Raw genomic sequence first — 14,662 nt, 5'->3', positions numbered from 1 at the left:
CAATTTCTGCATCATATATAGGTGTAGGAGCCTTAACATCATTATAAACCATCAACCACCTACCATAAGTGGCAAAGTGACCAGCTGAGTTATGGATTTACTATGAAATTTCCTCAATGAAATTCCAATTGATATAACCGTAAGTACTGCTGCATGAGTAATCAATATGATGGTTGATTTGGGATAACTTCTTTATGGTCCAGCATATTTTATTATCATGCTTATTAGAAAACAGTGCTCCCATCTTCCGCACTTGGCATTCATTACAGGCAAGGGTCAGTTTAAGTGTTAAAAAGGCATGATTGCTTAAATTATTATGTTTTATGTTTAAATGCTTTACATTTGCAAAATCTCTAACGCCAATAAAAAGTAGTCCAAGGTGGCAAATTTCCTTCCAGATTTCCAAGTATGATTGCCGGGTATGTCATCCTGAACACGACTGTTCAGCATGAAAAACTTGTGATTAGCAATATATTTCAGCCATTTTATTCCCTGTCAGTGCTGTTACGGCACCCTCAGATAACCTCAGGAATAATAGTAGGGATAGCATATTTCAAAATAATGTTGTTGTATGGCTTCCAACAGTGTGCATTGAAATCATCACCCACTACCTATGTAAGATTGTGTGATTCATGTGCAAACAAATATTACATTTCGTCTATCAATTCCATTACGTCTCTGGTGGGTCATAGACACTAAGCAACAGCAGAGTTTCTCCAAATTCCAAAATTACAAGAACTGCCATAGCATAAGGAACGTTGGGCTTAAGTTCTATTTCCTTAGTCTCAGATTTACATGTAAGCCCTATTAAAAGACCACCACAAGGGTGGCCCAGTTGACCTTCAGTGGCTAACCAAGGAAATATAATATATCCTTCAATATGTAAATTATATGTAAGCCAACATTCTTGTAATAATAAAATAACACAACTTCCTAAACAACTATTGTCCTTGCAGTTCCTTATTAAATGTCTGTGCCCCCCAGTATTCAGGACTTAATGATCAGTTAATCAGTCCCAATGTTAGGGTCTTTTTGCTATCGAAGGCTGAAGCGTCCCAGGCAATCACTCCCAATTGTCTTCGAGCATAGGGCAATTTTATGAAACTCAGCCAATTCATGGTCATCAAAGGTTGCCTGAGTATATAGGTCATATCCCATGAGCAGAAAATCAGTCGCAAAAGACATAATGTATTTAGCAATATATGAAGATTTATAGTGTGCCAGAAAACTATTTTGGTATTGTAATTTTAATATTTCCATCCAGTCAGTATCGGCAAACAGAGCTAATACAGATGTGATCTTATGGCCCTTAGGAACGTGCATATGGAATGGATGGGATCACACCAGAGTAATTCTGAGTCCAAATAACCAAACCAACTCAAGAAGATGGCAAAGTACTGTTTTATTATCAATTATCTAAAACAGGGAGTTTACAACCAACATCAACGGACATATGCTCGTTCTCTCAATGACCTCCAAACAAAATGTGGTTCTTATACACAAAAAGTGTCAGAGTGACGTCATACTACATGGCAATAGTGAAAAACCTATCAAGGGTCAGGATTGGTTAAGAGAGATATCTAAGTATGCATTTCTATAGGAACTAGGATTGTTATTGGCTCTCCGTTATCAGGTGGACAACCTATGTCTACCTTTAAAAACATGTCATTTCAGAAACATTAGATACACAGTTTCTCATTGGTCTTCAAACTATAAGGCCCTTCATTATAGGGAATGATATAATTGGTTGGCACGCTAGTGCCATGGGTGGAACATTTGGTTCATTTAGCAGCACGTAAGCCCAGACCAAGGTGCAAGGAATAGGCCAACAAACTACCTCACCACCCAATTAGCCCAGCATCTCTCATCATCCAGGCCTTCTTCTTGTACTTAGCCTTGTAGAGTATCCTTGTCTTTGAGAATGCACAGGAGTGAGGGCACTTGCTATCGTGTCTGGAACTCAAAGTTCAAACTCTATTATCATCCTTGTCTCACGTGACAGGAGACCATGCTCTAAATGAATTATAGCTTGGAATCCTTTGTGGTTTTTTTTGCACCTTAACGTGAGAAGGTTCATCCTCTGCATATTCGTTCTACTTTAGAACAGATAGCTGACCTTAATTTTTAGAATCTTGACTTCAGGCCAGGCAGCCTCGCCACGCAGTTCCATGAGCCTATTATTCTTGCTGCGATACGGTTTTCCATACCCGCTACATGGTTTCTGGTTCACTTAATTCATGATACCCATATGCAGTTTCTATATAATTGCAGCTTCTCCTGCATCTTATTCACTACTCATAGCCAGCTTCTATGATGACTTAATCTACCTGCGTTTCAGCGTCTGTACATTTATTGAACAGTTATTCTATGCAGCACTTTGTGCATGTGTAATCTTCTTTTAAACGTGAAAGTTCACTCGATCTTTACTTCGCCATGGCCCTCTAGAATCCATACATCATCTTCAGCCAGTATCTCGAGACGTCATCACACTTTCTTATGATGTCACTAGCTCCTCTTCTTTGCTCTTTCTCATATTCCTTTAGGGAGTTCCTCCGGCAGGTTGTTGTCACATTCAATAAGGTTCTCTTAATTTGTATCTTCTTCTAAACACTCACTGCGATATTGGCACAACGGCTGGTGTTAAACACGGCACAGTGTCATGTCTCCAAATCAGGAGACGTTGGGGGGTGGGATCTCCTGCAGATGTATACAACTGCTCCTCTACATTCCCCCATCTGGTCAAGTGCTCAACCACCTCCTCGAGTCTCTCTGCTTCCTTGTATTTTCTCTTGAAGATGTGTTTCTTGGACGTCCATATTTTCATCACCCCTCTCAAGGTGCCCGCCATTTTAATGTGTTCATCCACACTCCAGGTCATGTAATTACATTGTTCATTTGGGATACAATAGATATAACGTCCCACATATTTTGTATGATACTTTGGATACCAGAACTTTGTTTCTTCAGGTGCTACAATGCTGGCCTTTATGTAATCTCTGAAGGTGTCATCAGTCAGCTCCTTGGCTTCTGGTTTATCCTTGGCATCAATCATGATCTTCATTCCTTCTGCTTTCTTTGCCTTTTTGATATGATATGACATGGCATTTATAACGCGCTTATATACAAGTGTTTCAAGGCGCGACGAGGCAAGGGAGCGGAAACAGAGAGAGGACAGAGTGAGCGATCCTACTAGGCCAGGTGGCATTGAGATTGTGCAAGTGCAGGGGAGGGAGAAAGGGGAAAGTGCAGGGGGAAGGGGAGGGGACAGTGCAGAACATAGGATAACAGTAAGATAAATAAGGACGATAAATACAATAAATAACAATAAATAAAAGTGCGGCCCGCTGGTGGCAGTGCAAGGGTACGTGCAGACATCAGGTGTCAAGTGTTAGTAGGGGCTGTGGGGATACAGAACGGTCCCTGAGTGCAGGGATTGCCAGGGGGCAGTGCAGATGTGCAACTGGCGGGGAGGGGACCTGGGCCCGAGATCAGAGGGTAGCCAGGTACCCAGTGCAGTTTCAGATTCAGCCAGGAGATCAGCAGAGGAGAGGAGGAGAGAAAGCAGACGCAAAGAGGAAGGGCTTGATGTGCTTCCAGAACCAGAGATGGTTCTCCTCAATGTTCCAAGGGGCAGAGAGGCTGTTCAAGAGGGAGGCCCCAGCAGAAGAAAGAGATCTACCACCAACTCGCTGTTTGGAGAAGCGGTTGACCCTGAGGGAGTTGGGGGTGGATGAGCAAAGAGATCAAGAGGGAAGGTATTTAGGAAGAGAGAGTTGAAGGTATTGAGGTCCCAGGCCCCAGTAGGCCTTGTGGACAATGCAGAGGGTTTTGAACTTAATCCTCGCCGCCTCTGGGAGCCAGTGCAGAGATTTCAGTCCTGGAGAGATACAATCCCTGGGCTTGAGGCAAAGGACAAGTGTTGCAGTCCTGTTTTGGATGAGTTGCAGAGGGCGGAGAGTAGAGTCAGGCAGATTTAGAAAGAGGCTGTTGCAGTAGTCCAGCCTAGAGAGAACCAGAGCTCTGGAGACAGTGAGCTTCTGGGGGAAGGAGAAGAAAGGGAAAATACCTCTGAGGAGGTACAGCTGGTAGTGTGACTTCTTAGAGACATCAGAGATGTGAGAAGAGAAGGAAAGTGTGGAGTGGAAGATGACCCAAAGGTTTTTAGCCTCGCAGGTGGGAGCAGGACGAGGGCCAATAGAGGCCGGACAGAGAGTAACAGGAAAGAAGGGAGCAGGTGTGGCGATGAGGAGAATCTCGGTCCTACTGGCATTAAGGCAGAGATCATTGGGGGCGCACCACTCCTGGATGGCGGACAGACTGTCAGTCAGAGATGAAAGAAGGAGAAGAGATGGCAGTAGGGAGCCTAAAGATGAGTTGAGTGTCATCCGCATAGCTCTGAACATTGGGACAGAGAGCGGAAATGCGGTGGCAAGAAGTGCAAGGTATTGGTTGAACAGCCAGGGAGAGAGGTTAGACCCGTGGGGAACATGACAGGTAGAGATAGAGATAGAGGAGAGGAAGGACCCAAGTTGGACCTGGGAGGGTCGATCGTAGAGGAAGGAGGTCAGCCAAGCCAGGGCCTGATTGGTGATACCCAGGTTATCACAGAGACGGTTGAGCAGGATGGCATGGTTGACCATGTCAAAGGCAGAAGAGAGATAAAGTAGGATAAGGACACAGAGGGTGTTGGAATCGAGGTTGGAGAGCAGGTCTTCAGGAGAGCCATTTCGTGCTTCTGGCTGCTCTAAAGCCAGACTGATGGTCATCGAGACAACCAACAGATTCAGTGTGAAGATTAAGCTGGGAGATGGCCAGCATTTCCAGGAGTTTGCCCAGGAAAGGAGTGATGGAGATTGGACGATACTTAGCTGGGCAGGAAGGGTCGTAAGAGGGTTTTTTAAGAAGAGGGTGCACAAGGGAGTGCTTGAGGGGGGAGGGGAAGACACCAGTGGTGAAGGAGTGGTTGCAGAAATCAGCCAGAGCAGGAGCCAGGGTGTCAATGTGGTCACTGATGGTTTTGGAGGAACAGGGGATAACCTGTTTTGAAGAGACTTTCATAGATCAGACTTGTCTATAAACCTTGTCTGAGAAAAACTGGGGAAAGGCAGAGAAGGAGGGAGGAGACTTTGCCGCAGAAGGGCCAGGCGAAGAGCAGGGAGTAGGGGGGCGAGGGGGAGAGGAATAGTGAGAGCACAGGATGTCCTGAGTTTTAGAGATGAAATGAGAAGCCAGGGACGTGCAGAGGGCCTGGTAGGGTACAGGAGAGGCAGGGACTGCAGCAGGATTGGCCAGCTCCTTGCAGATTTTAAAGAGTTTGGCTGAGTTGTTAGATGCCGCGGAGACACAGGCTTGGATGTGGGCTCTCTTCTTGGTGTGGACAGAGAGCCGGTAATGCCTTTGGAGCAGGTGGCAGAACAGTTTGTCAGAGGATGTACAGGAAGCATGCCATTTCCTCTCAGTCCTGCACTTGCATTTAAGGATGATGAGGTTTGAGTCATACCAAGAGTTGCACTTGGCTTTTGCCTTCATGCAAATCCTCATGACAGGGGCCAGAATATAGAGAGTATCAGATATAGCAGAGTGGAGCATGGAAGGGCTGTGTCAGGGTGTGAGTCAACCAAGGGGGGATTAGGGGGTGAGATAGTGGTGGCGAAAGCCTCAACTGACACACGCTTCATGGGTCGGATAACCAAGAAGGTAGGTGGCAGTGCTGGAGTTGGCTTGGCCTGAGAGGTAGAGGGGGTAAGATGGGAGGAAAGGAGAAAGTGATCACTCTAGGAGAGAGGAGTGGTGAGAGGGATCGAAAGGGGAAGGTCTGAAGACATCAGAACACCCAGGGTGGGTCGTGCAGAATGAGTTGGGCCAGAGGGGAGAATAGAGAGTGAGAGAGAGTCACAGGGGTCAAGAAAGAGTCCAGAGGAAGGACAGGAAGCATCCAGGTGGATGTTGAAATCTCCATGCAGTAGGAGTTGAGTGGTTGAGACCTGGAGGGAAGAGGAGAGGTCCGCCCACTCAGAGCGGAAGGCGGAGATCGGACCATGTGGCCGATAGATGGTAGCTACAGTAAGGGAATGGCCAGGAGAGAGAGAGAGAGAGAGAGCCTGCAGACGAGGCATTCGAAAGAGGAGAAGGCCTGCGTATAAATGACAGAGGCAGGAATCCACTCAGGGAACATTAGGGCTACACCCCCTCCGGAATGGTTGTATTTGGGTGCAGAGAGTATCTTGTAGCCATCAGGGAGGAGAGTGTCAAAGCTTGTGACAGAGCTGGCAGTGAACCAGGTCTCGGTGCAACCGAGGACATCGAGGTCATGTTCCTCCAGGAGGCGGCAGATGTCAGAGGAGTGTTTGACAGCTGAGTGAGAGTTTAGAGTGGCAATATGGAGAAGGTTGGCATCCTTGAATGACTTTCGGGGAGGGGTACAAATCAGAGGTATGCCCTGCGGATCTGTAGAAGAAGCCTGAGGGGCGGCAGAAGAAGAAGGAGGAGAGGGCAAGGTAGCCAGGGAGGAGACAGCAGGGGGAGGTGAGGGAGCCGTGGAGGGGAGAGAGGGGACAGCAGGAGAAGAAAGGAAATTGATGAGGTGCGGAAACTGTCTGTCAAAGAGGAGGAGGTTGACTTGGGGGACTTGGACTAAGACTGTACCATTCAAGTAAACATTAATGATAACCTTAGAGGAGTGGAAGAAGGCAAGGAGGGCCTCCCACTGGGTGCCTCCATTAATGGGAGAAGAAGAGAAAGGAGAAAGCAGAGACCATATGTAGACTCCATAGGTCTGGCGAGGGAATAACAAAGAGGATGATGGTTGAAAGTTGGCCTGGAGGAGGCACTGGTATATTTGTCAGCAATAGGGAGGCCTGGGTTGGAGACCAGGTTGTCCTTTTTAAACTTCTTCCTACCAGATTTAGTGAAGAGAGCAGGATAGTCAATAGAGAATCAGTTAGAAGAGATAGGACAGACAGAGAGCACCATAGAGTAGGTAGGGAAAGGAGAGAAGAGGAAGGAAGTGGGAAGGGGAGAACACTAGGGAAGGACACAGGGCAGGGTGCAAGCAGACGAGACAAGTTAATAATTGGACAAGATGACCGGCACTTAGATTTTAAATACTTTCACAATGCAATATTAAAAACAGGAGAGAAAACACACCTACGTTTGAGAGTCCTGAATAGTGGGAAAAAGCCCTAGGTTTCACAATGCAATTTTAAAAACAGGAGAGAAAACACACATAAGTTTGAGAGTCCTGAATAGTGGGGAAAAGCCCTAGGTTTCACAATGCAATTTTAAATACTTTCACAATTAAATTTTAAAAACAGGAGAGAAAACACACCTAAGTTTGAGAGTCCTGAATAGCGGGGAAAAGGCCTAGGTTTCACAATGCAATTTTAAATACTTTCACAATGCAATTTTAAAAACAGGAGAGAAAACACCTAAGTTTGAGAGTCTGCTATATGGATAGGTTTTCGGGGTAGAGTGAGGTTCAATACCTAACCCAGCCCTCTCCTACCTTCCATAGTCACTGCTGGTTGACTGCTGGGAACTGGCTTCCCCTGCCGACACCTGCAGATACTAGCTGGAGCTGCCACTGAGGAGCCGCCCTTTGCCTAGGGTCCCTTAGCCATAGGGGCTGCCGGGCAGAGGGCTGACCTGAGAAGGTCAGTGATGACCATCAAGCACACCAATCAAGGCAGGAGGGCTCAGAGCAGGGAAGTGGATGCAATGGAGGGGGTGGTAGGGAGAAAACTAGTGGCGCAGGGAGCGCAAGGAATCAGAAAAAATGCCCAATAATTGACACAAGACGGTCTCTGTGTTAACCTGCCGTAAAGCCAGAAATGGCGAGATCACACACTAGCATGGAGGTAGGTTAAACACACAGCGCACAGCCACCAATCAAGGGAGGGGGCGGGTTGGGAGGCGTGAGGGCTTGGAGCAGGGAAATGGATGCAGGAAAGTGGGTGGGAGGGAGAAAACCAACAGCACATGGAGCATGAGAAATCAGAAAAAAATGCCCAAGAATGAACACAAGGGGGTCTCTGTGCTCACCTGCCGTAACGCCAGAAATGACGAGATCACACACTAGCAGTGAAGTAGGTCAAACACACAGCACACAGCCACCAATCAAGGGAGGGGGGCGGGCTGGGAGGTTGGAGGGCTCGGAGCAAGGAAATGGATGCAGGGGAGGGTGTGGGAGGGAGAAAACCAGCAGCACCTGGAGCACGATGAATCAGAAAAAATGCCCAAGAATTAACACAAGAGGGTCTCTGTGCTCACCTGCTGTTTCTGACATTGTGCAATTATTATCCTGATTTCAGAGAATCCAAACATGATCAGCACCAGTATTGACCCAAGAAACATGAATACATTTGCCATCCAATGAGGAATCCATGTGAATAGGAATGCAAACCAACTGTCATCTTCAATGCATCTGTCTCTTCCTCCATCTTTGTGTGCAGGTCTGTTAACATCGGTTTGACCTCTGTCAAGGTCCCATTCTCACCATCGTGAGAAGGTCTGAATGTGAAAACATATTGACCTGATCTTGGCGCGAACACCTCCTTCTATTGCTGCAATCATGTCAAGGACATACCTTTTATGGAGCGTCATCAGTCGTATGGCCCTCAGCACTTCTTTTATGGTGTTGAATCCTTTTATAGTAGCATTGATTGTCTGCAGGAGATCGCACCTGTTGATCTGTAACCATTTAGCATTGACCGCTGTTTGAAGTCCAGGCATAAATATAGATATCATTATCATAGCAGTCTTGCTGAACAACTTGTATTCACCATGAATAGACTCATAGGCCTTTATTGATTTGGATGTGAAATAATTCTCTCTTTTCATCCGTCGGAGCTCAAGTGCTCTTCTTTTCTCAAATGGTCATCCATCTTTGGGAATTCATCAATGTTTAGATCGCTCTGGGGAATCGCCAATGCTGGAACATGGATGAACACCAAGGAACATACTCCACCCCGATTCCTGGGTAATTTCACATATGCTCTAGATCTGCAAGCCCAATATCTATCCATTAGAACAGCTGTCCCTTTTCTCATTCCCGGAACGTCAATTGTTGTTTTACAACCTTTATTCTGTCCAACATAATTCTTTCCATGACCCCAGAAACACATCATCACATTAACCAATGCGACTATAGCTGCTGGGCCTCATTCGTCTTCCACCAATGTCAGCAATTTGGAGTACTTGGCCCACGACTTCAGACACTCATCATTCACCTTCTGTATTCCTTGTATTGCTTCCTTCCTCAGCAGATGAGCTGCACAGATCATAATTCCATCTTCCCATCCTTTACTCGTGCTAATTCGTCCATAGATCAGCAGCTGTGATCGTTCCCAGCATCCAGGCATCCAAACTTTTTCCATCATATCAGAGCAGTTCATCCTCTTAATTTCCTAGAAGATCACCTTATCTTGTCCTGCAGCCGGATACAAAAGCATCCTGTCTGTACATCCAGGCTCCTTGCCCTTTACTTTACTTTACTTTAGCTTATTTGTAAGGTGCTTCCAAAGTGACCTGGAGGAATACGGGCGCCAGTAAAGCAGAAAAGGGACAGGTGTTAGAAGATAGGACAGAAAGTGCCAAGCCCAGCAAATTATCTAAAAAGATACGCATTTACTGTGAAGAACCCAGCACTTTTCACCATTGAGGGTAAGGTGTCCATCCTCGGCCAGTCCGAGTAAACAAATGACATGCCTGTTAATTGGAGTGCAGTGATGACAGACAGCCTTCTGTTTTTATTTATTTTATTTATAGCATTTGTTACACGCCCAAACCCAGGGGTATCACGGCGTGGGTTACATAAGAGTGCTTTGTCTGGTTACGAATAAAATACATTGCAGTCAGGGAAAGATGCAAAAATTAGATACATACAACAACATAATTCTGGAAGAGCTTAGTTATAACCACGCAGAACAGAGAGGCTGGTCAGAATTCATTGAAAAGTAATGTTTTTATGAGACTCTCGAAAAGCTGGTGAGAGGATTCATTTCTGATGCGCATAGGAAGAGAATTCCAGATCTTAGGTGCAGCAAATGAAAAGCTGGTACCCCCAGCCCTGGAACTCTTGATTCTTGGGACAGAGAGGTGAATGCTAGCGCCCGATGTTAGGGATCTATGTTGACCTGTTCTTTCAGTGCATACCTGTACATACAGATTATGGCACATATTGGAAAGCTGTTTCACACTCCATGATGTATTCAGACACCAGTAAGGTCGTCCAAACTCCCTGTTCATTTGCATTTTGAGAATCTGAGCGTATGTTCTGGGTATCATCCCAATCCAAGCACTCGTCCCAGATGAAATCCTCTTCCTGATTGTTGAGACTAGGCAGGATGTTACAGAACTACTTAGCCTGAGACTCATAGCTCAACTCGGAATTTGTATTTATGTGGGTAGCAAAGAGATCTTCGGAGGATGAGTAAGGATGTGAGGATGGGCAGTCACATGACCAGATTCCCATCATTAGTAGAAGAGTTGCATTGGCAGACACATTAACCAGGCGTAGTAGATGTGCAATCGGGCAAGCTGACCAGACGGATCATGACTTGACTAAAATGTAGAGTTGTACCAAATCAAGCAGTTTCCCATTGTCTTCCCTGGGCTCTAGCTTGGACTGTGGGATGAAGTGAGACATTTACCTTTGTCCTAAGGCTTAGAAGGCTTCTGAAGCCCATAAAATCAGCCTACTGAGCTAACTGGAGGCAATGTGATCTCCAACCCTGAAGAGGATGCCATCCCCATGTTGCCTGACTGCTCCCCTAATTCCCACATAGTGACCTATAAAAGTGCAAATCCGGAAACCAGGGACCTAGACTTTGGCAATAGTGGCACCTCATATTACCTAAGAATCCATCTTTTAATAGAAACTGTAAGGGCCACGAGCCAAACTGTAATCACGCCTTCAAGAATTCAAAGCCCTTTGACGATGAAAGTCTGGCCTCAGCCCATAGTCTGTGCAAGAAGGCAATTTCAGGATCGCGTGAAGAATCCCACTCATGAACCAGGAGACATGCGCCTGTGAGAGCCAAGCCTTACCCGAAGTCAAAACAATGGAGAATGCTGCAGACAAAGTAAATAATGCACCACAAAAAAGGCTTGCTGTCAGGGAGCAAAGCTAAATGCTGCGGGTGTCCAATGCAGAGCCAATGCGGAGGCAGGACTTGCGCCTAACTATAAGATGGCTGCCCTGCTTTATATTAGTTTGCAGAGTTGCATACCTGCAGAGGGAGTGGCAACCAAGTCACTGAAAGCATGCATCCAATCTAAATACCCTTCAAGGACATGCGCAAGCAGGAACCAATCATATTTGTACATAGAACAAGCGGTAGAATGAACACCCTATGAACGGTTGGCCAGTCAATGAGGTAAGAAGGAGAAATCAAACAAGAAAAATAGTCAGGAGCAGCACAGTCAGCAGATGGGTCAAAAGCTGCAGCTACAACTAAGGGGCTTCAGCCATGTAGGCACTCTGAAGGAGGAGCTAAGGCCGAGTTATGAAGGTCTTGTGTTCACTGGATAGGCTGAGCTCCCGAATTAGGCACATCCTGAGATGAGGTGTCAGGAGGTGGGCCTCATGATCTGTTGAGCCCCCTTGACCTGTCTGCTGGTGTGAAGGGCACCATGTCCCTTAGTTGTGAGAAGGGCATGCTGGCTCATATAATGGGAAGGGCACCATATCCCTTTTGAGCAACAAAGAGCAAAGGGATGAGATATCCCTTAAAGGCAAGAAGGGAATTCAAATCCCTTAAAAAGAATGAGACGGGAAACCCATTACAGTGGGTATAGCATTATGTTTCTTATTAGCAGAAATGAGTGAGGGGAAGAGCATACTCTGAGGGTGAGAATGGCGCCCTATCCCTTGTAGTGAACTGCCGCACTGTAACCCCAGATCAGGAAGCAATGAACCAGGCCCCGTCCTACTGCTGTGCCTCACAAATAACAACCAGGCGCTGTTCCTCCATGAGGAGGTTGTGTGACAAAGACACAGCTGGGTGTTATATTCCACTGACTGTGAGTTAAGTAAGACAAGAAGAGGTTGGGTTCCCCATCCCTGTGACTGTGAGTTTAGAGCCAAGAAGCAGCTGGGGGCACAATGTCCCTCAGACTGTGTTGCATTTAGAGAAGCGGGAAGACCAATATTCCCACAAAATGAATATCCCATCCGGATACTATTGAGTTAGACCAATCCCAAAGAGCCAGTTCCTATTTTGTTTCAGATAGTACCATAGTCCCAGAAGGTAGTAAGCCCAATCACCTCTTGTTTTGAAATAAACTAAATTTAACTAGACACCTTGCATCACATGGTTTTGCCGAACTGCCATGAAATGCTGTCAGAAGTGGGATCCGCAGACCCTGACCCGAAGGTTAAACCCAAGTAACTCCATGAGCCAAAGATAACGTGATTATTCAGAGTCACAATGTTATAACATTGTGACCCTGAATAATCACTTTGTCACATTGCCTTATACCCTGCTACTGCAGCTCTGGGGCTGAAGGCTATGATTTATAAGAGAGAAAGACTGGGCTTCTCCTCTGGAAAGAGGATTCTTATCTCAAAAGATATATGGAATTCTGTGTCTGAAGCAATGTACAGGAGAATATTCCTGAAATCTGGATTGGAATTTGGGAGGCAAGCATAATGTTGATGTCGCCCTAATTTTTTTAGGAAAAAACATGCTTGTTTATTTGCGCAATGGTAATTCAAGAGATCAAACCAAACTCAAAGCTGATGTTCTGTACTGGCACCAAATTGGATAAAACTAGTATCCTGTTACATATTTTACCTTCCAGTTTATTCAACCAACCATATGAATAGGCCGAGCTCACTTCTGTTCCATAGAGGATAGCCAATGCAGGTTTATTATTATGTAACCAAAGTAGTCCCTTCATATTATATTCTCTGTGTTGTCTAACACACTTCTTTATCCGAGTAAATTAGGACAAGGGCTTAGTTTAACCTCTTTCGCATAGAGCTTTTTCATTGAAAGACTTGGTAAACAGTACTCCAAGATAGACATAATTGTCCACAACTCACATTTTTCTCCAGCGACAGCAGGAGTGAGCATCTGTGCCCCTCCTGCAGAACTCTGCTTGCAGGAGGAGGCTGATGCCTGAACTCAAAATGTTCTCCTTCTAAGATGACCGACCCCCTGCTCCTGCATTGACTACCAAGATTGCAGTGATGCGGCCTGCAAAGACGCTCTACAAGCACTGAGGCATCTATGGCAGCCTTTGTGTGATCTGATTGGAGGGACGTTGATGAAAAAGCAGCTTTGACTAATAAATAAATAAATAAATAAATAAATAAATAAATAAATACAAGCTATGACTATATAATAGTCATAGGGTGCAGGGACTTTTTCATTCTGAAATACATCACCTTCGTTTTATGTACATCAATGTTCAAGACATTTATTTTAGTATAATCAGCAATTGCAACCGGTGATTGCTTTAAACCAATAGGTGTTTTGTCTGAAAGGGCAATATCATCTGCATAGACCATCAACTGATGTGCATTTCATAAAGATTGGGGGGAAATGATTAATATTACCTAGTGATTTAGGCATGTTAGCTGTAAATAAGTTGAACAAGATAGGAGCCAGAATGCAGCTTTGTTTAATGCCATAGTTAGTCGTAATAGTACGGGTACACTGTCCCACATTGTCCAATCTAAAGGAAACTCTAGTGCTGCAATAGCGTTCAATAAGCGCTTTCCATGATCCAACTGGTATGCACCAATCAAAAAGCTAAATTCAAAGTAACACTCTGTTGACACTGTCAAACGCAGTGCTAAAATCAATAAAGGCAACATAAAGTTATAGTTCAATCTTCCTAACACCGCATTTGATAAGATATTTTAATGGTAGGATTTTATGTGTTGTGCTGTAGCTTCTACGAAATCCTGATTGTCAAGGATGGATAATCTCTCTATTCTCTACCCAGTTACAAAGATCTCTATGTAATATATTAGAAAAGAATGTACTGGGCATTTCAAGGAGTGCAAATAAGTGTTAGTTGATGGGAGCTTCTCTGGTCCCTTTCTTGTGACTAGGGATCATTAAAGAGGATTTCCATCAGTAGGGTATTTCATTGTGCTCGACTATCATAACAAAATAATGATGCAACAACCTAGCGCATAAATGCAGGTGAGCTTTAATTACTACGTTGGCTAGTTCATCAGATCCGGGGGCTCTAAAGCATTTTAACTTGTAGATATAATTGTATCCTCGGTGTGCCAGCTGACGTCCAACCTCTCGGTATTCACATTATTAAACCATGTGTTGTTATCCATGCAAAAGGTTATTAGTGATAAATGTGCACCACTTAGACTCATCTATACTGTTAATTAGCATTACTTTGTTAATACTTGGATCTTTGTTAATCAATTGCCAAATCTTCTCAGTGTCATTTGTTCAGAGTACGCATCATGATCTGCCATTTAGCATTCATATTAGTTGCGTTATCATTCTTAAGCCAATTCCTGTAGCTGAATTTGATTTCCCAGATTTCAATTGAAAATGCTTCTCCGGTTAAAATAGGAACTTTACATGGAAATCTGAGTTGTGTCTCAGTTCCCTTTTGTTCCTAGCAATGTTTGCATAATATATAGCTCTAGGAGTCTTTAAATGATTATAAGCCATCAACCGCCTAC

The sequence above is a fragment of the Ambystoma mexicanum genome, chromosome 7p (genome assembly GCF_040938575.1).
Source record: "Ambystoma mexicanum isolate Mex_15411 chromosome 7p, UKY_AmexF1_1, whole genome shotgun sequence".
Lineage (NCBI taxonomy): Eukaryota > Metazoa > Chordata > Amphibia > Caudata > Ambystomatidae > Ambystoma > Ambystoma mexicanum.
This window is presented reverse-complemented; position numbering follows the sequence as displayed.